This window comes from Zalophus californianus, chromosome 11 (assembly GCF_009762305.2).
Source record: "Zalophus californianus isolate mZalCal1 chromosome 11, mZalCal1.pri.v2, whole genome shotgun sequence".
Lineage (NCBI taxonomy): Eukaryota > Metazoa > Chordata > Mammalia > Carnivora > Otariidae > Zalophus > Zalophus californianus.
In genome coordinates, this window is record NC_045605.1 from 8493316 (window position 1) to 8516960 (window position 23645).

General features: G+C 43.9%; 1 long non-coding RNA gene across 2 annotated transcripts in view; it reads right to left on the reverse strand.

Moving 5' to 3' along the window:
* Positions 1-1766: 1766 nt before the first annotated feature.
* Positions 1767-23645, reverse strand: part of LOC113914984 — a 28448-nt gene continuing 6569 nt past the window's right edge. Inside the window, exons 2-6 of one of the 2 annotated variants that reach the window (XR_003517562.1) lie at positions 15244-15366; positions 14627-14719; positions 7801-7874; positions 4381-4416; positions 3344-3435 (exon numbers count right to left, since the gene is read on the reverse strand). This is a non-coding gene — a long non-coding RNA (uncharacterized LOC113914984). Of the gene's footprint in view, positions 1936-3343; positions 3436-4380; positions 4417-7800; positions 7875-14626; positions 14720-15243; positions 15367-23645 lie in introns of those variants that run through there. The other variant, XR_003517561.1, reaches the window with a different exon arrangement.

A 23645-nucleotide genomic window follows, 5' to 3' on the forward strand; every position in this document is an offset into this window, starting at 1 on the left:
TACGAACAGGGCCTCCTTCCTAGTACCCACCCACCTGCTAGCATGAAGCTTCTCAGAAGAAAAGTAGTGAGGCTCACCACCTCATAGCATATGGGTGTTAGGCCATGGACTCCCTCCCAGTTTGGAAGCTCTCTGCCACTGTGTATCTCCCGCCGGGTGTGCTTAGGCCCCAGTGACCCAGTCATTTGACCCCCTGACCACGGCCCCCCAGCGCAAGGCGCCCTTGCTGCTCTGCCCGCCACACTGCTTCAGAGCCATCTGACACAGCTCTGTCCACGGGAAACCAAGGCGCGTCCATCCGGCCTGGCTCAGTCATAGGAGGGGTGGGTTCCCAGCGCGCCTGTGCCATTCGCTGGCTGTGTCCTCTTCGCCAAGTCACGCCACGCTGAGTCTCTGCTTCCCTGTTTATAAAACGAAGGAGCGGTGCTCTGAACGCCTCACGGGGTTCTTGGGAGGATATGCGACCTCCCTGGGCCAGCCTCACTTTGTTCTGGGTTTTGTCCTTTCTCCAAGTTCCGTGAAATTCAGAACATTTTCTTATTTATGTTGGGCTCTCCCCCAGGCCTAGCGTAGTGATTTCCACGAGGCGATCGTAATAACAACTACTTACCAGGCACCAAGCTCTGTGCTAGGCCTTCACTACGTTATCCGATCGAGTTGCCACAGCTCTGTGAGGAAGCTCCTGTCCGTACAGTTTGGAGAAACAAATGCGCGGGAACTTCAACGGGGCCCGTGTCACGGGGCTATGAGGTGATAGGCCGGCTGTCAGACCCAAGTTCCTGGTGCTAGAGCCAGTGCTCTAAATAATCACACTGACAGGTATTTGTTCAGTTGAAGTCAGTGAAAGCCAGATGCCAGTCTTATTTAAAACCTAGAACGGAGCAATGGGAGATCTGGGCTAATTCTCTGTCCTCTGGAAAGAAGGGAGGAAGATGACAAAATCTAGAGGTGTGCTCACAAATCAGACCTCACACAGCAGCAGGTAAAAACTGTCAGGAGGTAAGCCCGCCATCATGCCCAGCTCTAAGCCTCGCGGCCTCTGACAGCCTTAAAGCTCAGGAGCCAGATTCCAGCTCAGGGCTTCCAGTGAAGACTCTGGTTATCAACGACCACATACAAGCAGGTATTTGGGAACCAAGACTTGGTCAAAATATCCAATATTTGTTGGGAAGTCAGTTCCTGTGGCTGAGAATCCAAAGTCAAACTGCACGGCATAGTTCCAAAGGGGAGGAGGCGTCCATGTGTATGCAGTACTTCAAGAAGTCGAAGAAAAGAAAAAATTCTTCTAATGCCTCCAGAGGTATCAAATTTGGGTGTGCTCACATTTTTTTTTTAAAGTTTCATATATCGAAATCAAAACTCCTAAAATAATTCAGTAAAGAGCACTGATTCATACTGCAAAAGAATCCTTAGCTTTGCAAAAAGGATTTACCACAGACTTCATTCATTCCTTCATTCAACATGTATCTACTTGTACTCACTATGTGCCATCATCCAGACTAGGCCTTATTTTCCCCTTTCCATTTGGGCCTTCATCATCCCTTTCAGCCATGGCAATTTATCATCATGCGTCCCCAACGGGTCTCTCTCTTATTCACTCATTCACCCATTCACTCATCCATCCGTTCATTCATTCCCTACCTGCATCTTCCATGCCTAGTCTTTCTCTTGTCGCCACTCACCTCCACCACATACCAGTCAAAGCAGGTATTTTCATCTGGTTGATGTCAATCCTTTTATTTGTAGACACTTGTACCTGTTCTTACAAAATGTGTACTGTTTTGCATGCACAGACCTTTTTCATTCATGTCTGTGGTGTTGTATTGTAAGCGCTCACACTGTTCCTGAGTTTGTCATTCAGCACTATGTTTAAGGGCCATCCACACTGCCGTGTAGACATTCCATCTGTCTCTTCTGATGTCTTCAAAGGAGCCCCTGGAATGCAAACACGGTGTTTTACTTAACCAGATTGTCTCTAACTTCTCCCTCCACAATCAAAGCATCGATGAATATTTTGATGCATCCTTTTACAGATATGCATGCTTTTGTGGGTTATATGCCCAGAGGTAGAATTATTATGTATGCATATATTTAAGCTGACAAAATACAACCAAATTGCTCTCCAGGACTCCCACCAGCTTCACAGATTTCCATTTCACCACCAAACTTGGCACCATCCAGCTTCCCAATTTTTGCTGACCAAATAGATGTAGTGATAGCTCATTGTGGTTTTGTTCTACATTACTAATACTAATACATAGTAATACATACTCTTCATATGCTTGTTAACCTTCTGGATTTCCTCCTCTAAAATGACTCTTTATTCCTTTGCCAATTTCTCCAGTGAGGTCGCTGTCATTTTCTTGTGGACTAGGAGTTCTTTGTATATTCTACATGTAAAATTCTAGATATTATCAGTTTTACTCAATATAAATTTCTTCTCCTAATCTGGCATCTGTTAACTTTATTCGTGGTATCCTTTTTTTTTAATAGAAATATCCAATTTATATACATGGACCTGTCTTTAAACTCCATTGTATTTCATTGGTCTCATTGTCTGTTCTTGTACCAACACTTGAAAGTTTTCACTATTATTTATTATAGCACATCTTAAAATTTTAGAACAAGTTTATCAAGTTCCTCCAAAAAAATACAACTGGAATTTTTATGTTTTTTCATTGAATTTATAGATTGCCTTAAGGAAGACTGATATCATTATAAGATTAATTTGGCCCAGCTGAGCAGGGGGTAGCTCTCCATCTATTGAAATCATATTCCATATTCTTTATTATTATAATTTTAAAATTTTCTCCATGGAAGTCTGGTGTATTCCTAGATAAGTTTATTCTCATTTGCTTTATAGTTCCTGTTGACATTGTGAATGGCATCTTACTTTCTATTGTACTTTTGAGTTGGTTATTGATGTTGTTGAAACATTCTCATAATATTTGTGAGTTTATCTTACTTCTAACAACCTGGCTAAACTCTTTTACTGGTTCTAACAGTTTGTCTCTTGATTATGATGGTCTTTCTAGATAGATGATCATCTCTTCAGCTGACAATAGCAGTTTTCTCTTTTCCCTTCCAATCCTTACATCTCTTTTTTTTTAATTAAAGATTTTATTTATTTATTTATTTATTTATTTATTTATTTATTTATTTATTTGAGAGAGAGAGAGCACAAGCAGGGGGAACAGCAGAGGGAGAGGGAGAACAGACTCCCTGCCAAGTGTGGAGCCCAGTGCGGGCTCAATCCCAGGACCCCAGGATCATGACCTGAGCCAAAGGCAGACACTCAACCAACTGAGCCACTCAGGTGCCCCCAATCCTTACATCTCTTATTCCTTTCCTTATAGGTTTAGTGAGTACCATGCTAAACAGCAATGGTGATTGTGGTTATTCTTGTCTTGTCTTGAGTATGATGAAGATAAATTCCTAAAATTTAAAAAGAAATTATGAAAGATCTAAGATGGAAAGAGTGACAGTCAAACTCTAGGGGTGATGAAAAATTAACACCTAGACACATTATAATGAAGTTTAAAAACAACTCATACAAAGAGGAAAACCTAAAACCCTATGGAGAAAAAAAGTATATTAACAGCTGAGGAACAGGAATCATATTAATAGTATTCTTCTCAATAGCAAAACTAGATGCAAACGAACAACGAAGAAATATTTTTAAAGTACCAACAAAAAGAGCATTGAACCCATAATTTTAAATCCAGCCAAACTATCATTTAAATATGGTAGCATAACAAAAACATCCTCAGATAGACAAGGCCTCACATTAAAATTGCTCTTTGAGGAAGCACGCAAATAAAAAGGGCAACTGGGAGAATTTAAAAAAATACAGGAGCAAAAGGTGATCAGATCCATGGGTAAGGTTTATGATAGGAATTTTCTTTAAGCTGAAAAAAAAAAGAAAATACATCCCAAACCACCCAAAACAAAATATCTAGAAAATATCAGCATGATTGCTCAAGTGCAAGGGACACCATTCACTTTATATTCTAATTTGCAGAGGCATGTAATGTGTGGCCCTGGAGGAGATCAAAGAGAAATTAAAATGTGCTAATGTTTTTGTTTTACAAAAGGGAAAATACAGGTATTGACAAATTTAAGAAATCGACAGGGGAAAATATAAACCTAAGTATGGATCAGAAGTAAGGGGTGATGGCCACTTTTGTTCTTACTATAAGAATAGATATAGAATGTTGCATTTTTAAACCAGCTGAAGAAAACTGGATCTTTCTATGGAAAACAGGAAGGGGGTATTAAAAAAAAATACAGTGAATGGAAAGTAGAAATAGGGTAATAGGATAAGTTCTAATAGCACAGTAATTATAATAAATATAAAAATATAAAAAACATTAAACTCACCAATTAAAAGACAGATTCCTGGATTGAATTTAAATTCTAAAAACAAAAACAAAAACAACGCTATGTTGTCTCTCAGAAAGAATCAAAACAAAAAGTCACAAGTAGTTCGAAAATAAAAGGCTGATATAATTCTTGATTTTGAAACTAGATAAGGTCAACACAAGAAAAGACTACAGACCCATTTAATTTGTGAACAGAGATTCAAAAATCCCAAATAAAATTTTGCTTTGCTGATACATGATGGTGATACAGTAATAATAATACAACAACACACCATGATAAAGTAGGATTTATCCCAGGAAAACAAGGATGATTTATTCTCAGAAATTTTATCAATGTAATTCACCACATTAATAAACTCTAGGAGAAAAATTCTGGAATTACCCCACTCAATGTCTAAACACTTGATAAAGCCCAGCATCTAAATGTAATTTTTAAAAAATAGTAGTAACTCTTACAGGATTAGGACTAGAAGAGAATTTTCTTAGCTTGGTAAAATTTATATACTAAATCATCTAGGATGATGTACATAATGGAGCAATTATAGGCAGATTCTCTTTAAGAACAAGCTCTTTGGGGCGCCTGGGCGGCTTCAGTCAGTTAACTGTCTGACTCTTGATTTTGGCTCGGGTCATGATCTCAGGGTCCCGAGATTGAGCCCCATGTGGAGCCCCTGACAGGCTCCATGCTGAGCATGGAGCCTGCTTAAGATTCTCTCTCTTTCTCCCTCTTCTCCTCCCCACCCTCCCCCAAAAAAGTTTTCCTATTACATGTATGTGGTTAATTTCCAAACATTTCTGCACACAATTTTTTTAAAAAACACATGTTCAACACAAAAAATAAAACATACAGATTACATCATGTAACTACACCGAGAACTGTTCTAGGCTTCAGGGATACAGCAATGAACGAAACAGAGAAATTGTCAGCATCATATAGCCAGATACTCGGTGTTGGGTAGACAGAAAAATCCATATGACCTTCCAGTGAAAGTTTTATCATCAATGCAAATATAGACAAACTAGAGCATAGAAAAAATTGATGGCCTACAGGTTGACCAACCCCTAGACTATGAAGATTTTCTGTGGCCCAGAAAATTGGAGCAATTTGTAAAGTCATATCTAGAGAAAGATATCCTGACCTTAGGGGTGGAGTTGGAGAGGAGAGGGTACTCAGTGATTTTAAAGTGGAGGAGGTCCTATGTGCATATATACATTTTCCTTGGGAGACAATCTGTAGAGCTCATGAGAATTCCAAGGTTAGGAATCACCATATTTCAGAGAAATGCTATGATATCAAAATTTTAAATACAGGAAGGGTACATTGCCTAAGTCCAGCTAAAACAAGAATGAGCCCCCAAGTGAAATGGGTAATCCATGGGTATAGTAGTATCAAACTTCATTTCTGCCTACAGGCAATTCCTTTATACACCAAGTCAGCTAAGCCCATTTCTCATTTCTCCTGCAAACAAGTATCATTTCATTCTTCCACAGAATTTGCCTCTGGGTAAGACAGCAGAGCATGGTGAAGAGATTATGTAAGTAGAGTCAGAAAGCCTGGCTTTCTGACTGGTGGAATCTAGCTGAGCTGCTACTGGGGTGGCCTTGGGTAAGTTGTTTCAACTCTCCTAGCTCCAGTGTCCTCCTCTTCCAAATCAAGATAATAGTAATAGTCATAATAAGGATAATAATTGTCGTTATTGCAATGATGAAATGCAATAGCCTAGTGTAAAGTCCTCTACGTTCTCTAATTTTCACTGTTTCGTTCTGACCAAGAGACTACATAACTGAATTCCCTTTCATGGTTTTGTTCTCAATGTTCAGGCACACCAGGGACACTTCAAGCTTCAACAATTTGTACTTTTCCAAGATAAGAGCAGTTTCTGCTACCTCTGCCAAAGAAGCAGTGGGATTCAGACCACATCTGTCTGAACCCCAATTGACAAATATGGCTGACAGGTGCATGGCAGGTTCTTATCTGGGAGTAGCATTAATAGTTGGGATTTCCAGCTTTATTATGCCTTAAATAATTAGATGTTATGACTAGGTACAATTAAAAAGGAAATCACATTCATTCTGATCAAATAGAGACTGCACAGACCCAAGGCAAAGTGGCCTGGATGGGTGCCAGTATTCAGAAGCTAGGGCTTTACCGTATGTAGCAGCCTGGTGTTCATGACAAACTAGAGGGTGGCCAGCTCTTTTTATGGCTCTCCTGAATGCCCCCTGATACTAAACAGATGGCCCCCGGTCATACTGACAACGTCTCTTCGACACAAGAAGCTGGCAAGTGTCCATGCCCCCATTTTGCAGATGAGAAAACCAAGGACCAGGTGGCTTTAATTATTAGCTATGGCTCAAGACTGCCATAAATAATCCTGGAAGGTAGTCAACAAAACTTAGTGGTTATTACCTTTGATTTGCTTGTTACCCTGGAGCTTTAAAAAACAGCCTTTGCAAAAGAGAAAGTCTCTAGGCTATTCTACCCACATGTGGTCCTTTCAAGGCAAACGGACTTTTTTTTTCATGCTTTACCATTACTTGGCACCACACACTGAGTAATAGGTTTAATTTGAGAGTTTCACCTCCTTGTCAACAGTACCTTCCCCCACAGTCTGCACATTTGATGGCCACCTTTGAGAAACGGCTTCAATTATCCTTCTACAAATGCTTTTTGAGCACTAAATCTATACTGGGAATTATGCGAGACATTAAGAATTCCATATGAGGAAGACACAGCCCCTGTGCCCAAGCAATTATCACTGATATGAAAAAAACAGATTTTTTTTAATGAAAAGTCCTAACAAGAATTCCTAAAGAGTGGTTTCCATCCAAATTATGTAGAATAATTATTATAGAGAAATATCCTTGGACCCCGCCCTCAGAAAACTTGACTCAGTAGGTCAGGGAGTGGTCCATGATTCTATCGGCTATTTTTTTTATTAAAAAAAAAAAAATCGGGAATTCAAGTGACATTACTTTGAGATTTAGGAAACACTAACTTAGGCAATCAAAAACCAGTCCTTCCTGAGGTTCAGGATCTGCCACCAGCAGCCTCTGCCCTCACTCCCCTGTCCAGGCACAGCCTCACATGACTGACCCCATTCCAGGGAGGATTTTCATTGGCTGGATTTCACACATGTGCCTGCCCGGGGCGGCTGTTTCTTCTGGTTGGTGACCTCCTTGATCATCGGCACCTCAAGGTACTCCAAGAGTATCCCATCCCACGAGTCACCTTCTCCCCTCACCCTCCTGGGCCCAAACCCAAGCATCTCCCACTTGAGTGTGATGAGAGAAAACAGTCTTGTCAACTTCCAGATCTCTTTTACCATTAAGGGTGCTCTTGGCTGTAGGCTTTATTAAAGATGCCGTTTACCAGATTATGGAAGTTCCCCTCTGTGCTGCTATAGTGAGGACGTACCTGATGGTAGGATGTTGTGTTGTGTCCTATCCTTCTCCTGCATCTACTGAGACAGTCACACTGTTTTTCTTAATCTGTTAATATGAATCACATTCATCATTAGAATTTAAAAAAACTAGTCCTTCCTTTTTTCTCAAGATCTCTTTTCCTATCTGTCCTCTTTCAAACTCGTATTCATTGGAATGCCCCTAGAAAGCCCTGATTAAGAAGAAAAACAAAAGTCTCCAGCTCAAGTGTAGCGTGGAAGATCCTTTGTCTAGGGAAGCCCATAACCATTGTTTCCCACGCACAGAGAGGAACTTGGCACCACGAATGCTGTGGAACCGGAGACAATCCCTTTCCTTTAGGCACCCACCAAGGAATAGTGATCAGGTGGCCCTGTGACCCGACCCCCACTCGGTATGCCCAAGACTCCGACCAGTCTCACTGTTTTTCTCTGCAGTGTTGAAAGGCTCCCAAGTGACCAGAGCCCCCCAGACAAAAGACATTAGGGATGTCTGAGCTAATGGCTCAAAGGAGTAAAGGGGAGGGAGTTTGTCCAATGATGCTTGTCAATCATCTTTCCTTATAAAGTACAACCAAAAAATCTCCTCCAGTTCCTCTTCCTGCAACACCAAGCCCTCTGGTGACTCAGGATTTTTACCAGGTGCCTTTCATGATTTGTGCCCAAACGCTATGGAAATCGGAACTACAATAAAGCTAAGGTCTGTTTCCTTGTGAATCAAAGGTTTTGTTACTACAAAAAGGAAAAGGCTGCAGCATGCCACGACAAGTCTATTTGCATGTGTGCCATGCTCCTGGGCAACTGTCGGTCATGGGGGAGCTGTCAGGCAGGCAGCCGTAGTCTGGTGGGAGAGAAACCTGAATGAATGAATGAATGAATGAATGAAGAGATGGAGAAGTTGAAAAGGAGATAGAAATGTAAGTGGAGAAAGAAGAGAAAGAGGAAAAGGGTAAGAAAGAGAGAAAGACAACTCAAAATTTTAGACATCTTAAAGGTCCAAGAGGGAAAAAAAAATCTGCCTTCAAAGACAGAGCTGTTATTCAATCAAGCAGTAACTGTGCGAGGTACATGTGGCCACAGTACCACCAGGGAGAGACTAGTGAACCAAGTAAGCTAAGCATGTGCTCAGTGAACCCAGAGACAAAATCAGACACTGACAGTCAACACCTACACGTCATTGTCGCCGGTCCAGGCCATCATTTAGCCACCAAAGTGCACAATGCCCAGCACATAGTAAAAGTCTTTAAGTGGTGGCCATTATTGTTATTATTTTTAATATGAAATATTTTAACTAATATGAACGCTTTTGACGCAAGCCCAATATCTCTGCCATTACCTGTCAGAGCAAATACAGAAAACAAAAATACAAACAGGGTTAGAAATGTAACAGGCACACAATAAATATAAATTGATTGGCATGAGTATATTTTTTAAAAATCTCCCTTAGTTAATATATTCCACAAATAGACACAGTCACACCATAAAACAATAAATAACATCAAAGTGAGGGGAGAGGGGTAGAGATCAAATGTACCTCCCAGTTGTAAAATCAATGATAGCCAAGATTTCTGGACATTTACTATATGCCAAGAACTGTTCTAAATACTCTGCACGTATTATTTCATTTAATCCTATAACAATGCTTTGAAGTATCAGCCTCATTTTACAGATGAAAAGACAGAGAGATTGAGGTTAGGAAACTTAGCTAAAACACACAACTCCTAAGAAGAGCCTGAGATCCCACCTGGGCACTTGGATTCCACAGCTCTTTTTTTTTTTTTTTTACTTGAGATATAATTGACATACTAATTTCCGGTGTACAACACAATGATTTGATGTAAGTATCTACTGCAAAAATGATCAGTACATTGCCTCATGAACACCCACCTCCACATAGAGTTATACATTTTTTCTTGTGATGAGAACAGCTCTTATCAACCCTGTAACACCACCTCCCCACAAGAGAGTTAAGTTTCAAACAACCAATCATTCATCTATCTAATCATTCAGCAAATACTTGTTGACTGTCATTCTACTGTTATCCAGGCTGTATTTAGCACTGAGGATATAGTAGTGAACAAAGAAAGTCCCTGACTTCACAGAACTTGCATTCTGGTGGGGGTTGGGGGTGGGGTGGAGAAGAGACAAGCAGCACAAATATCCTCACACCAGAACAAGGAAAACAGTGGGTCAGAAAGCATCTCCCCAAATAAACATATTTCCACAGAAATATGCACATCAGAAAAGCATTAAAAAAAAAAAAAACAGCTAAAGGGTACAGATAAAAACCATCAATGACATTAAATCCAGATATTCTACACTCAGCAAATTCAACAAATGTCAACTGAGCACCAACCACTGCCCTCTCAATGGCAAAGGAGAGACTGAGTTCAAGAAGGCCCGGGCTCAGCCAGTTAGCGGGAGGTGGGGCAAGGGCTCCGGTGGGCTTTCCACTCTGCCACAGATGCCCAGAGGAGTTTTACCGGGGGATGGATGCTGAGCCTAGAAGCCAGAAGTCTAATCAGACCCAAGTATCCTTGCCTTCCCTCTTTCTTCAAAGGCTGCCAGTCCCACTTGCTCAGCCGAAGGTGCCACTCAGACCACTTATATCTCTGCAACAAGGTGACCATTTTGCACCAGGGAGGTGGCCTTCATAGGCAGGTGCACAGACTCTAGAGCAAGTTACAGACAGATTGCTAAGCAGTCCCAGAGCCACCTCAGCTTGAGTGTGGATGGCCCAACGTGTTGATGGCCCCAAGCTCTGGAAGGCAAAAACTATGCCAAACCACCTCTTCTGGTACAAGAAGAGTAGGTTCCTTAAGGAAGCATCATCTTGGGTTTCTTTTGTATACAGAAAATTTGACACAATGCCAGTTGTAGAGTATGCACTCAGCAAAGTTTCATGGATGAGCTGATCACTGGCCATTTATCCTTTGTCAGAGCGTGTGACAACCACGTAGACAGCAGCAGCAGCGGCCCCTGACATTGAAGAGCAACCTCCCCAGCCCATCAAGGCCAACTGCAGTCACCAAGCACCAGGAACTTTATTCAGGCTGCTCCCTGCAGGGTACAATGGCTTACAATAGACTCAAACTGGTGCTGCTGACGGTGTTGAGTCTTGAGTTTTGAGCCAACACATCCGCCAACCTTGGGCAAGTTATCTTCTCTGGGCACACGGATTTTAAAATTTTTGTAAGGATTAGATTAGTTAATATGTGCAAAACAGTGCAAGTGCCTGGCAAATAGTAAGCATCTAAAAGGGTTGGCTGCGACTATTCCAATACTGTGGCTGGGCCGTGCCCAGTCCACCGGTACTGCCTGCACCACAGAGGGGCATGAGGACATGGAACAGAGTGACGGCAGGTGGCACGATACAGCCACCTGGAGTCATAAACATCCATACCAATGAGTGCAAAGATTGCTAGAAGCACAGAGAGATCACTGTGGGCTGATCCTACATAGATCCCCCCGAAGCCTCCTCCAAGTCCACCATGGTCAGGGGGCTCCCTGTTATTCCTCTGGGTTGAGGAGCCAGGCTACTGAATCAGTTTATAAATGATGGTGAGTCACGTAATGTAATCTAGATAACCCTCTGCTCTCACCTGTCAGAGAATGGGATGCCAGTGTGGCCTGATTAGATCAGCCAGAGCAAATAGCTGCCATCAAACATTTGAACACCTGCCCCTGTCCAGCCCTCCAAATGCCCCCAGGCAGCATTGGCTCTCAGTCCCCGTGAGAAGTACATGCTGAAACCAGACGTTAGCGGAGTGTGGGTCCCCGGGATGCTGGCCATCCAGAGGACAGTGTATTTGGAGATCTACTTTAGTTCTAAATTTCAGATGCACCACCTGAGCCCCAAGAGAATTTCCTCATGAGCCACGCCCATTTTCAGGGGACCACTGGGCAGAGGTTGCAGAAAGAATCTGTGGGGGTTGGCTCCCAAATTACAAACGTAAGAACAGTGTCCAAGGTGCAGCATGGGAAGGAAATGCTCTTGGAGGGAGGGAGAGTGAGGGACCAAGTGACATGGCCCACACCCCAAGACCTGCCTCACACTGCAACTCTGTCCTCCCAGGAGCTCTGGCATTCCACAAAACCTCCCCCCAAGCTTAAATCAAACACCCCCTCCCCCTTGACTCAGCTCAGTCAAGACAGGCTGATACCGTCCAGAGGACTCCACAACAAAAAGCAGTTAAGAATTTGATCCCTGGAATTCGATAGGTCCCGGTTCAAATTCTGGTTCTGCCACTTAAAACTGTAATCTTAAGCAGGTCACTTAACACTCTATGCCTCCATTTCCTTGTCTGTAAAACACAGATAATAATTCCTTACCAGGCTACTGTGAGGATCAAATCAAAGACCGCGTGAAAAGGAGCACCACGGTGCTGGCCATAGTCGATGCCCAGTGAAGGTTGGCCATTCTATTACTAAGCGCCGCCCAAGAGAGAGACTACAGCAGGAAGGAGCCCAGAGAACACCAGGCTTGGCAAAGGAGGCAAGCCAACCAAGTCCACCTTCCCGAATTCGCCACATCCAGCTCATTCCAATGGCCCGCGGGTCCTGCCTTTTCCATACGTGATGTTCAAATGGATGCCATTGTGTGGCTCATCTCTACAGCTGCCTCACTTCTGTTTACCGCCCACGTGGGCCCACCCTGACTGCCTCCTCAGATGCTCGTGCCCAGCCCAGGCCTGGTCCGAGAAGCAGGCCTCCACCCCACGTGAATGACACCAGGAACGGTGTCTCCTTGTGATACAATTACTCCCACTCACCAAGAAGAGTTATGCCTGTGTTGGCCCAATAGTCTTAACGCAGAGGGAGAGACCCAGCACACTCATAAAATCATTCGTTCCACAGATGTTGATGAAAGCCTAGGAGGTGTCCTATCCCCGTAACACCCTTCTCTCTTAGAAGCTGTTGCCTTTAGAGCTCAGTTTCCCTGCTCAGGGAACGCCTCCCAGACGGCGAGGCCAGGAGGTGGCTGCAGGAGAAGGCTGAGCGACCTGAACACAATGGGGCATCCTTCCCGGAGCAGTGGCAGGGCTGGGCACAGCGGCAGTCCTCAAGCAGGACCAGGAAGTAGGGAATCTGCCCGGCCAGGTGGGCTGGGGCAGGCTTCCTCAAGGCGCCCGGGGCTCTGCTGCAGGTGCGGTCAGGAGATGTGCCAGGGAGGCTGGCTCAGGGCCCCCTGTGGCTTCCTGCCTGGACAAACACACCTCCTCCGCAGCCCCGGCACACTGTCCCCTCCGCCGAGCCCCTCCAGGCAGCACTCACACTGGTCCATTGTTCTTCCTGCTGGCAGCTCTCTGGCTCTTGTTTCCCATCCCTGCCCCCCCCCCCCAAACGACCCCAGCAGACCCTCGGCTGGTCGTACACGCCGAGCAGATTCCGGGGCTCAGTGCTTCCACCCTCGTGCATCTCACAGAGTTGGGGTGCTCAACAAAGTACCTTTCCTATTTTGAGGACATTCCTTCAAGTAGGGACCAAAATAGAATGTTGCGGAAAGGCCAGTCGATGGACAAAGATTTTCAAATGATCTCTGTCATCGGGATCCTTTTCTATTTCAACTCAATTATTAAGCAGATCTCCAAAATATGAAACAGGTAGAGGAGGACTAACTCTAAGCATAGTGAGGTCCAGAGGCTGTCTTTTGGGTCTCCCACTCTTTTGGCTCCCCTGGCCCTCAGTCAGGAAGCCCAAAAGCATCTCCAAAGAGCGCACATGATTGGGAATGTTCTGCCCCGTGACCCTCCGCCTGGGACTCACCTCACAGACTGATATCTTCTGGCCAGACCTTGAGATGCATTCCCTACACCGCCCTCCATTTCACCCGGGTGTCTCCCAGTGGCCCCCGGTCCTCTCTCAGTCTGGCCTGCTGGGTCCTCTGCTGCTGCAGGGCCAGTTCCAGGCCCTCTACCTTTCCATCTCCTCCCTACCTCCCACCCAGGTTGGTGGCGGGTGGCCCTCAAGTGACAACTTGTACCTGGGGCTTGAGGGCAACTCAGAGCCAAATCGACCCTTTGGTACAATGGAACTCAGTATGAGAGCAGACTGTCTCAGCACTAAGGGGCAAAGAGCTGGGGTTCCCAGTGGGTATGACTTTAGAAATGTCTCCTTCTGTGACAGGTAACTTCTGAACTATCTTGGCACTAGGTAAGGTTCAGGAAAGCAGAGCACACTGGTCTCTGGGGTGGCCAGTTTGAGATACGGAAGGCGCACTGCACTCCCCCGCAGCAGGGCCGGGCCCCCAACTCCGCCTTCCCCACGCCTGTTCCTGGTTGACCCCACATGCCTTACAGATCCTGCTGCAGTTCCAACAGGGGTGGCCCAGAAGTGACCACTACTTAAGATGGGAACATTTATTACTCCCTTATACTCTGCCAAAAGCTTGTGTGCTTTTCTTTTATGTCTGAGGCCCAGTCGACTTTCCCTGAAAATCAAGACAAATTGAAATCCCAAATGTGGATCCAACCACAATGCCCACGGCTCACCCCATTCCCCCGCCTCCCTCAGCTTGTCTATCTGCCCACTCCCAAGAGCCTTCTAAGCCTTATTCAAAGCCCTGGACCTACACCTTCCATGAAACTACTTCTACTGTTACTCCTTTTAGAGTGTTAATGATTCTATCCTCACTTTTTGATAATTAATAACACACAGCTTGAATTTTCATTGAACATTTAAATGGTTTTATTTCCATAATTCAACTGTTAGTTTCTTGTGGGCAAGGACCAAGGCTTCCTAGGATCCCCCATGGTGTCCAGCCCCGTGTTTTATATTGTGATTCGCAAGAGGCTAGCATTCAATTAGTATTTGTTGACTTACTCATGCCACTGACTAGGACCTCCGTTATGTCAAATGCATCTGGACTCTGAAGGTAGCTGCCATAGATATTTCATCCAAAGAACAAAACCCAGGCTGAGAAAGAAGACAAGAGGAAATACATTTTAATCTCGTAATTTCTTAGTTCATTTCATATTTTTCCTAAGCAAACAATCACAAGTTTAGTCCGTACAATAGAGAGCTCCTAACTGTCTCCCAATACCACTGCTCCCCCCAGCCAATCCACTTTCCAAAGTGCAGCCAAGAGATTTATTTCTCATGCAAATCTATCATCTTCTTCCACTGCTTTAAATCCCTCTGTGGTTTCCAGTTGCCTTTAGGCCTTAGTCCAAATCCTTCCTCTGACTTCCTAGGCCCTTGGGAATCCGGACTTGCTGCCTCTCCAACCTCATCTTCCATCCCATGCGCTAAGCTCTCCGGGGCCCTGCATATTCAGCTCACTTAAAACTTCCACACCAGGCTCTCCTTTGAACCCCAGGCCTTCACACGAGTTCTTCCTCCTTCTAGAATGTTCTTCTCCCCACTCTTTTCTTCCCTCTCCTGCATCCCTTCACCTGGCTGATTCCTGTTCAACACTCATTGACGCAGAGAGGACTTACCTGAGCCCCACATAGCAGTTCAGAGAAAGTACCAGATGTTCAGCTCCTTCTTGTGTCTCCTCTTCATTGGGGTCAGCTGCTTGTTTCCCCACCTAGATCTTGAGGTTAGGGACAGTGATCCTCCTGCTCATCATTCATCACCCCAGTTCCAAGAATAGTGTTAGTTGAATAGAATAATCAAAATGTCCCCACACTGCAGCCAAATGTTTAGGACATCTTCCCCACATACAATGCTGCAGGCCATGAAGACGTTACCCTTCAAAGTGAGGGCTTTGGGATCATTGTTTTTGAGATTAAATTTATAATTAAAGAAATAATAACTTAGGGTGCAAAAGAGTTCCATGATCCCAAATTCAGTCCAATTCAGCTTACCAAATCAAATTACTTCCTTCCCCTACTACAACCTTATTCTCTGCCTCTGCCCTGTCCACCAGCCTCACTTGTGGTCTGTTGCTTGTAGGACATAAGAGGAAGGAAGGGGGGAGTCATGACCACCGACATAAATACCACCAGTTAATACCTTTACCCAGTATATTGTTGCCACTTTAAGTAAAGCTGGCCTTTCTCCTGGAGAAAAGCTTCCAACACAGCTGATGGTCTGCAAATCTGAGACAGCCTCAGTCAATGGACAGGGAACCTGAGATGGTTTTATATGTACACAGACAAGACAACAATTTATGGAACGTGGTCTCAGGGGGAACTTGTGCCCTCCAACCATTTTCCCCCACTCCTGATTCAAATGTCCCAGTTAGACCTTAGTCCTTTTGCTCAGAGCAGTGGTTCTCAACCTTTACTATGAGTCAGAATCCCCAGATTTTCTGATTCAGGCCCCAAAATTTGCATTCCTAAGTCCCTAAGTGATGCTGATGATGCTGGTCCAGGGACCACATACGAAAAACCTCTGCTTAAACTAGGAATGGTTTCAGCCCTGGTTGTGCATGAGCATCACCTGCGGAGCTTTTTAACATTACTGAATTTGAGTGAAGCCTGAACTTCTGTATTGCAAATGCGCCACAGTGATGCTGTTGCATGACTAAGGCTGAGAACCATGTATGTATTTATCTCCATTGAAAAGTAGTGGTCCTTCTAGAGACCCCGAATAGCCAGAGGAATATTGAAAAAGAAAAGTAAAGCTGGCGGCATCACAGTTCCGGACTTCCAGCTCTATTACAAAGCTGTCATCATCAAGACAGTATGGTACTGGCACAAAAACAGACACATAGATCAATGGAACAGAATAGAGAGCCCAGAAATGGACCCTCCACTCTGTGGTCAACTCATCTTTGACAAAGCAGGAAAGAATGTCCAATGGCAAAAAGACAGTCTCTTCAACAAATCGTGTTGGGAATATTGGACAGCCACATGCAGAAGAATGAAACTGGACCATTTCCTTACACCACACACAAAAATAGACTCCAAATGGTTGAAAGACCTAAACGTGAGACAGGAGTCCATCAAAATCCTAAAGGAGAACACAGGCAGCAACCTCTTCGACCTCAGCCGCAGCAACTTCTTCCTAGAAACATCGCCAAAGGCAAGGAAAGCAAGGGCAAAAATGAACTATTGGGATTTCATCAAGATAAAAAGCTTTTGCACAGGAAAAGAAACAGTCCACAAAACCAAAAGACAACCGACAGAATGGGAGAAAATATTTGCAAATGACATATCAGATAAAGGGCTAGTATCCAAAATCTATAAAGAACTTAGCAAACTCAACACCCAACGAACAAATAACCCAATCAAGAAATGGGCAGAAGACATGAACAGACATTTTTCCAAAGAAGACATTCAAATGGCCAACAGACACATGAAAAAGTGCTCAACATCGCTCGGCATCAGGGAAATCCAAATCAAAACCACAGTGAGATACCACCTCACACCAGTCAGAATGGCTAAAATTAACAAGTCAGGAAACGACAGATGTTGGCGGGGATGCAGAGAAAGGGGAACCCTCCTACACCATTGGTGGGAATGCAAGCTGGTGCAACCACTCTGGAAAACAGTATGGAGGTTCCTCAAACAGTTGAAAATAGAGCTACCATACGATCCAGCAATTGTACTACTGGGTATTTACCCCAAAGATACAAATGTAGGGATCCGAAGGGGTACGTGCACCCCAATGTTTATAGCAGCAATGTCCACAATAGCCAAACTGTGGAAAGAGCCAAGATGTCCATTGATAGATGAATGGATAAAGAAGAGGTGGTATAATATACACAATGGAATATTATGCAGCCATCAAAAGGAATGAGATCTTGCCATTTGCAACAACGTAGATGGAACTGGAGGGTGTTATGCTGAGCGAAATAAGTCAATCAGAGAAAGACATGTATCATATGACCTCACTGATATGAGGAATTCTTAATCTCAGGAAACAAACTGAGGGTTGCTGGAGTGGTGGGGGGTGGGAGGGATGGGGTGGCTGGGTGATAGACATTGGGGAGGGTATGTGCTATGGTGAGCACTGTGAATTGTGCAAGACTGTTGAATCACAGATCTGTACTTCTGAAACAAATAATGCAATATATGTTAAGGAAAAAAAAAAAGAAGAAGAAGATAGCAGGAAGGGAAGAATGAAGGGGAGTAAGTTGGAGGGGGAGACCAACCATGAGAGACAATGGACTCTGGAAAACAAACTGAGGGTTCTAGAGGGGAGGGGGGTGGGGGGATGGGTTAGCCTGGTGATGGGTATTAAAGAGGGCACGTTCTGCGTGGAGCACTGGGTGTTATGCACAAACAATGAATCATGGAACACGACATCAAAAACTAATGATGTAATGTATGGTGATTAACATAACAATAAAAAATTTTAAAAAAGGAAAAGTAGTGGTCCTTCTAAAGTACTAATATTTTGTAGTGGAATCAGTCATTTACATGCTAGTATGAATGAGTCCCCAAGCTTTCCTGAGATTTGATGACTAAATGCAATGGGGTATCCTGGAATGGATCCTGGAAAAGAAAAAAAAAATGGAAAAACTGGAGAAACTTAAATAAAGTCTGTAATCTAGTTAATAGTATTATACCAATGTTCATTTCTTCATTTTGATAAATGTACCACAGTTATATAAGATCTTAACATTAGGGTAAGCTGAGTGAAGGGTATCCGGGAATCCTCTGTACTTTATTTTTGCAACCCTTCTATAAAACTAAAATTGTCTTAAAATAAAAAGCTAAAAAAAAAAAAAGACTATACATGGTGTGGGCAAAGTCATTAATGCTGAAAATGTGTCAAGTAGCAATAAATATGGCATTATTCTTTGGACATAAGGTATATCTTTTCAGACATAAGATTTGAGATTTGTACATCAGAAAACCATGGCGTCATTATCTTTGCCTCCATATTTGCTAAATTACACTGTAATTTGTATGAGAGATTTTCTGTCTTGTTCATCACAGTATCACCATCACCTAACTCAAAACGGACACTCAGAAAGTATGTGTTGAGTGAATGAACGAAAAAGTAAGTGAATGATGATATTCTAGACTGTACAAAGATAGTTTGATAAGCCCAACCCTTGACTTTTGGAGCATACAATCTGAGAAGATGTATTTATAATATTTTTTCACTTACATATAAATATATTTACATTTTTATTATGGATTTCATATAAATCTGAGAAATTTAAGAGTCACATATAAAATCTAAGGATATACATACATGTATATGAAAAATACAGGTGCTTATATATATATATATATATAATCAAAGAAAGCAAAATAACAATATTAAGCCAATTGGAGGAAAAGTGAAATTTATATCAGTAGGGATTTTTGCCTATTTTTGTTTGCCGCTGTATTCCCGCACCTAGAATAGGTTTGGCATTAGCTGACGCTCAATAAATATTTGTTCAGTGGATGAATGAATCAAGCCTCATGTACAAGCCAAGGGGATGCCTTCCAGTTCCTTTTGGGTGAGTGTGTAGGAAGAGGGGTTGCTGCAGAGAAGCCCTCGGTCTCTGAGCCTTGAGGCAAGTTGGCATGTGCTGTGTTTGGGCTAAGTGTTCCCCTGCCATACCTGGAACGTCCTCCCACTCTGCCTTCCATGGCTTTTCAGAATCCGCATTGTGAACAAAGGTCTGAGTGTGTTTTCATCCAAAGGGAAAAAAAGAAATCCCACATCGGAAATGTCTCTACACACTCATTTCCACATTGCAGTCTGTGTTGACTCGGTGAAGAAATTCAACGGAACTGAACCCCCCTTTGCAGAGTGGAACTTCTCAGGAGAGCCCGCCAAGCAAAAATGTCCAAAAGAGTCCCTTTGCCCTTGTGAATCACCACAGAAACATCTCTCCAGAGGAGGGCTTCTCTGCTGGAGGCCCCAAGTGGTATTTCTGTCCATCTTCGTACAAGCTCTTAACCAGGGCATGACTCTGGACACAACACAGGTAATTTCTCTACCTCAGAAACGCTCAAAGTACAGCCGCGGGTTACAAAGATGAAACACAATTGTGTACACAGAAATCTGTCTGGGATGCCAAAGGTAATTAACTCTGCTTTTTAGGCTTCAGAATCCCAACCTCAAACATCTCTGTTGTTCTCCTCCAGGCACTCCCATTATTAGAGACTAAAATTGAAATGATCTTCTCTTTATCATGACACTATAATTAATGGGGAAAAGGAAAATGGTTTTTGTGGGCTAAGGTCTCCTTTACCGGCTCTGTTGCCATTGTTATTCATGGGAAAACAGGAAGAACTCAGTGGAAGAATTTATCTCTGGGAAAGACCTAACAGCTGCCGAGAAGGTGATCTGAGGGACATCCGAAAGACCATCCAACCAAAACGAATGCCCTTGCTGTCCCACCACAGGGACTAACATGGTTAGCACAGATTTCCAGCAAGTTACTCCCTTTCCTCTGAAAACTTGCACAGAGATGTAATCTGAGTGGGGTAACAAATTAAGCCATTGCCACACTGTGAGAACATGATATTTATCAGATTAGCCAGGCGATAGATGAGAAAGATCCTAAGGGAATGGGACATGGGAGGTACTGGTTAGATGAAGATGATGATGGTGACAATGAAGATGGCAATGACAGTGATGATATCGTTGGTGATGGTGGGCTGAAGCCCACCAAAGACTTAAGATGGTGCCCTGGCTGGAGCACCCTAGGTTTCCAGGGTAGGAAGCGTTCCAGGGTCCCTGGAGGTAAGAGCACAAAAAGAAAGGAGTAGGGGGCAGCCATCGACAGAATTGACCCCTTGGCCTCAAGTCTCCTCTGTTCACGGCACTAGAACTGTTACTCCTCAGGGGCAACAGTCAAATTGCCTTCTCTTCCAGCTCTATCGAAGAAATACGTAGGAAGGGACAGAGACACATCTGGATGAACATGAAGGGAGTTGCTGCGTGAAAAATGTGCTTTGCAAGGAATTTCCTTTTCTTCTCTGGGAAAGGAAGACAGGTCACCCATGCTGGGGACAGTGTCCCTCAGAAAACTTAGAACTTTGAGAGAAAAAACAAAACAAGACATGCAGGAGGACACAATTAGCGACATGTGCCATTCACCTCCCACAGTTATGTTGGCAAGACTGAACAATTTTGTGTGTTATCACACTGTTACCCAACGGTATTGTCTTGTCATCTTAATCTGTTCTTTCCTCTGTTTGATCTTTCCAACTTGACTTCTAACTTCTCGTGAATGGAGACCATAAATAATCCTGTTTCTTGTATGCGTCCTGCCCCCTGGTTCCTGCATCGAGCGGGCGTGATGTCAGTGCCTAATGAATTTTTGTGACCTGCTTTGCTGAGGCATCTCCACTGCTGCCAGGGGCGGCTCCCGGGGACTCTGATAGACACCGAGGTGTCAGAACAGTGAGGACCCAGACAGTTCAGAGAGATTATCTGGCCTTCCTACAAGAACCAAGATAACCCCCTTGATATTTTCCTGCTCGCGTCAGGAAAGCTTTCCCAGGTCAGGGCTGTGAAGAGACTCAAGACCCTTCTCCAAGAAGTAGACTCAGCTCAGCGTGAAGAATGGCCCGATTTCCTCCGTGCCAAAGAGTTCCCCTACTCAGGGAGCAAGGAGGATACCTGAGGTGATGGATGGAGGCGCGCTCTACCGATGCGCATGCTCACAGTCCTCTTAACCACATGGCCATTAAGAGCACAGATTGGGAGCCAGATCGCCTGCATTCGGATGCTGGCTGTGCTGCTTACCAGCTATGTGACTTTGGACAACTGTTTAACTTCTCTGTGCCTCAGTTTTTCATCTGTAAAATGGATATAATACTCCTAGTTGTCTCATAAGACTGTTGTGAGGATTAAATATATATAATATATCATAATATATATTATAGATTAAATATATATAATATATTAAATAGTATATATTACATATTAAATATTTTATTTTTATATATAATATATGTAATATATATAAAGCACTTAGGAGAGCTTCATAGCAAGTGCTGTAGGTAGGTTAGATGTTATTACTGCTATTATCTTCACTTATAATCATTATTATTAAAGCATTGGAAGATACAAGGTATCTTCACCACTCTTCACAACTCACGATGTTTCCCTTTCTTCCAACAAACCCCTGAGACGGATTTTATTACTATCTTCACTGTAGATAAGAGGAAATTTAAGATCAGAAGACATCAGTGACTTGTTAACCATCTGAACTCATTACATTGCACCATTCTTGTCTCTTGATGATAGTACAGATAATGACCTTAGGATGACAGTCTGGCCCTGTTGTGCCCCGAGCAGGGCCTGGGCAGATGGCTCAGGATAGGCTGTCTCCCCAACAGGCTGTCTCCTTAGCTAGTGTCCCAAGGATCATCTCTCTTTACTGTTGGACCACCCCATGATTAAAGCCATGCGTGTGCTCAGCACCTCACCTCTGCTGACTTTTCTAATGCAGTCCCTAACTGCAAAATGAACCTCCAGCTTTTCTTATTCTAATGAGCTTGGTGGTCATTTTGTCTCATGACAGTGTGCCTTGTATACTCTAAGTGATTTTCCCTGGGGGGGATAAAAAAAATCTGCCATCTGCTGCCAGGCTTGGAGAGAGCCTGTTTAGCTGGGCTAGAAATGAGCAGGAGACCAGGGCTGTGGGCACCTGGGCACGAAGAAGCCAGTGTCTTCCCTTCCCAGCTATTTGCTACCGAAGCCCTGTTTGCTGCTGGCATCTGCCTGAATGGGCATTCCAAGACCACTGCAAGCCTTGAGCAAGAAGGTTACGAAAATGCACCAGACACGGGCAGTGCCCCATGAGACCCGCAGCCCAGGGATGGATGCAAAGTGCACGTACAGCAAACCCTACGACCCAAGCCAGCCTCTCTCGTTTCAAATCGTGCTCTTCCTCTTCCTAACTTCATATCCTTAGACAAGTTGCTTAACTTCTCTGTGCCTCAGTTTCTCACCTACAAAAATTTCTCATCTACATTGTCAGGATTCAGTGAATTAATACATACAATTGAATGAATGAAATAATACATACAGTGCACACAGTAAGCATTTAATAAAAGTCAGGTATCATATTACCATAATTATGATCATATTATATTATATATTTATATACTATGAAACTTATAGCATATACATAGTATACACTACATATAGAATAGGGAACATACACTATATAGTAACACCCCTTAAGTATATAATATATATATAGCATATGGCCTACATACAGCATATTATTATATATACTGTTATTAAAATAACTACATATTATTATGATAATATTCTGTAGTGATACCAAGGAGGAAGTGATTCTATCTGACAAGATAAGTTAGAGAAAGCTGTGGTTATAAAACAACGTAATAGTCTCTCCTTTTGAGGGCTCAAAATATGCTAATCCCTTCACGAGCATTATTACCATCATACTCCTAAGACCCCCACGGGTGGAGAGTAGTTGCCACACTTTGGATGAGAAAAACCAATCCTCATAGAGGTCAGGCGACCGGGACAGCAGCCCATGGTGGGGCCAGGGTTTGTGCCCGGGGCATCCTGCCTCCAGAGCACAGGTGCTTCTGTGGGGGGGGCCATCCGAAGAGCCTGGGAGGGGGGGGTGGCCTGGCGGACACAATGGCAAGCAACGCTGCCGGCACGGTCCTGAAAGCCGGAGGAAGAGACCCCGAGACCCCGAACCAAAGGGGGCCCCAGGGAGCAGTGGAGGAAGGCTCCGGCAGCAGGGATGGAAAGAAGCCGAGCAGATGTGAGCAGGTCTGATTGTTGTCTGGTAGGAAGATACAACCAGGGTCTTGAGAGCACAGCACAGGTGGCTCCGAACCCACTTCAGAACATGAGTCCTTCTGACATTACAGCGGGGCACGTGCTGAGGTGGCCCCAGCCGCGACGTGCTGCCCCGCTCTGGGCGCGCCCTCCCCCGCCCTCCCCCGCCCTCCCCCGCCCTCCCCCAGCTCAGCTAGCAGCCGCACCGTGCTCTCCTTTTGTT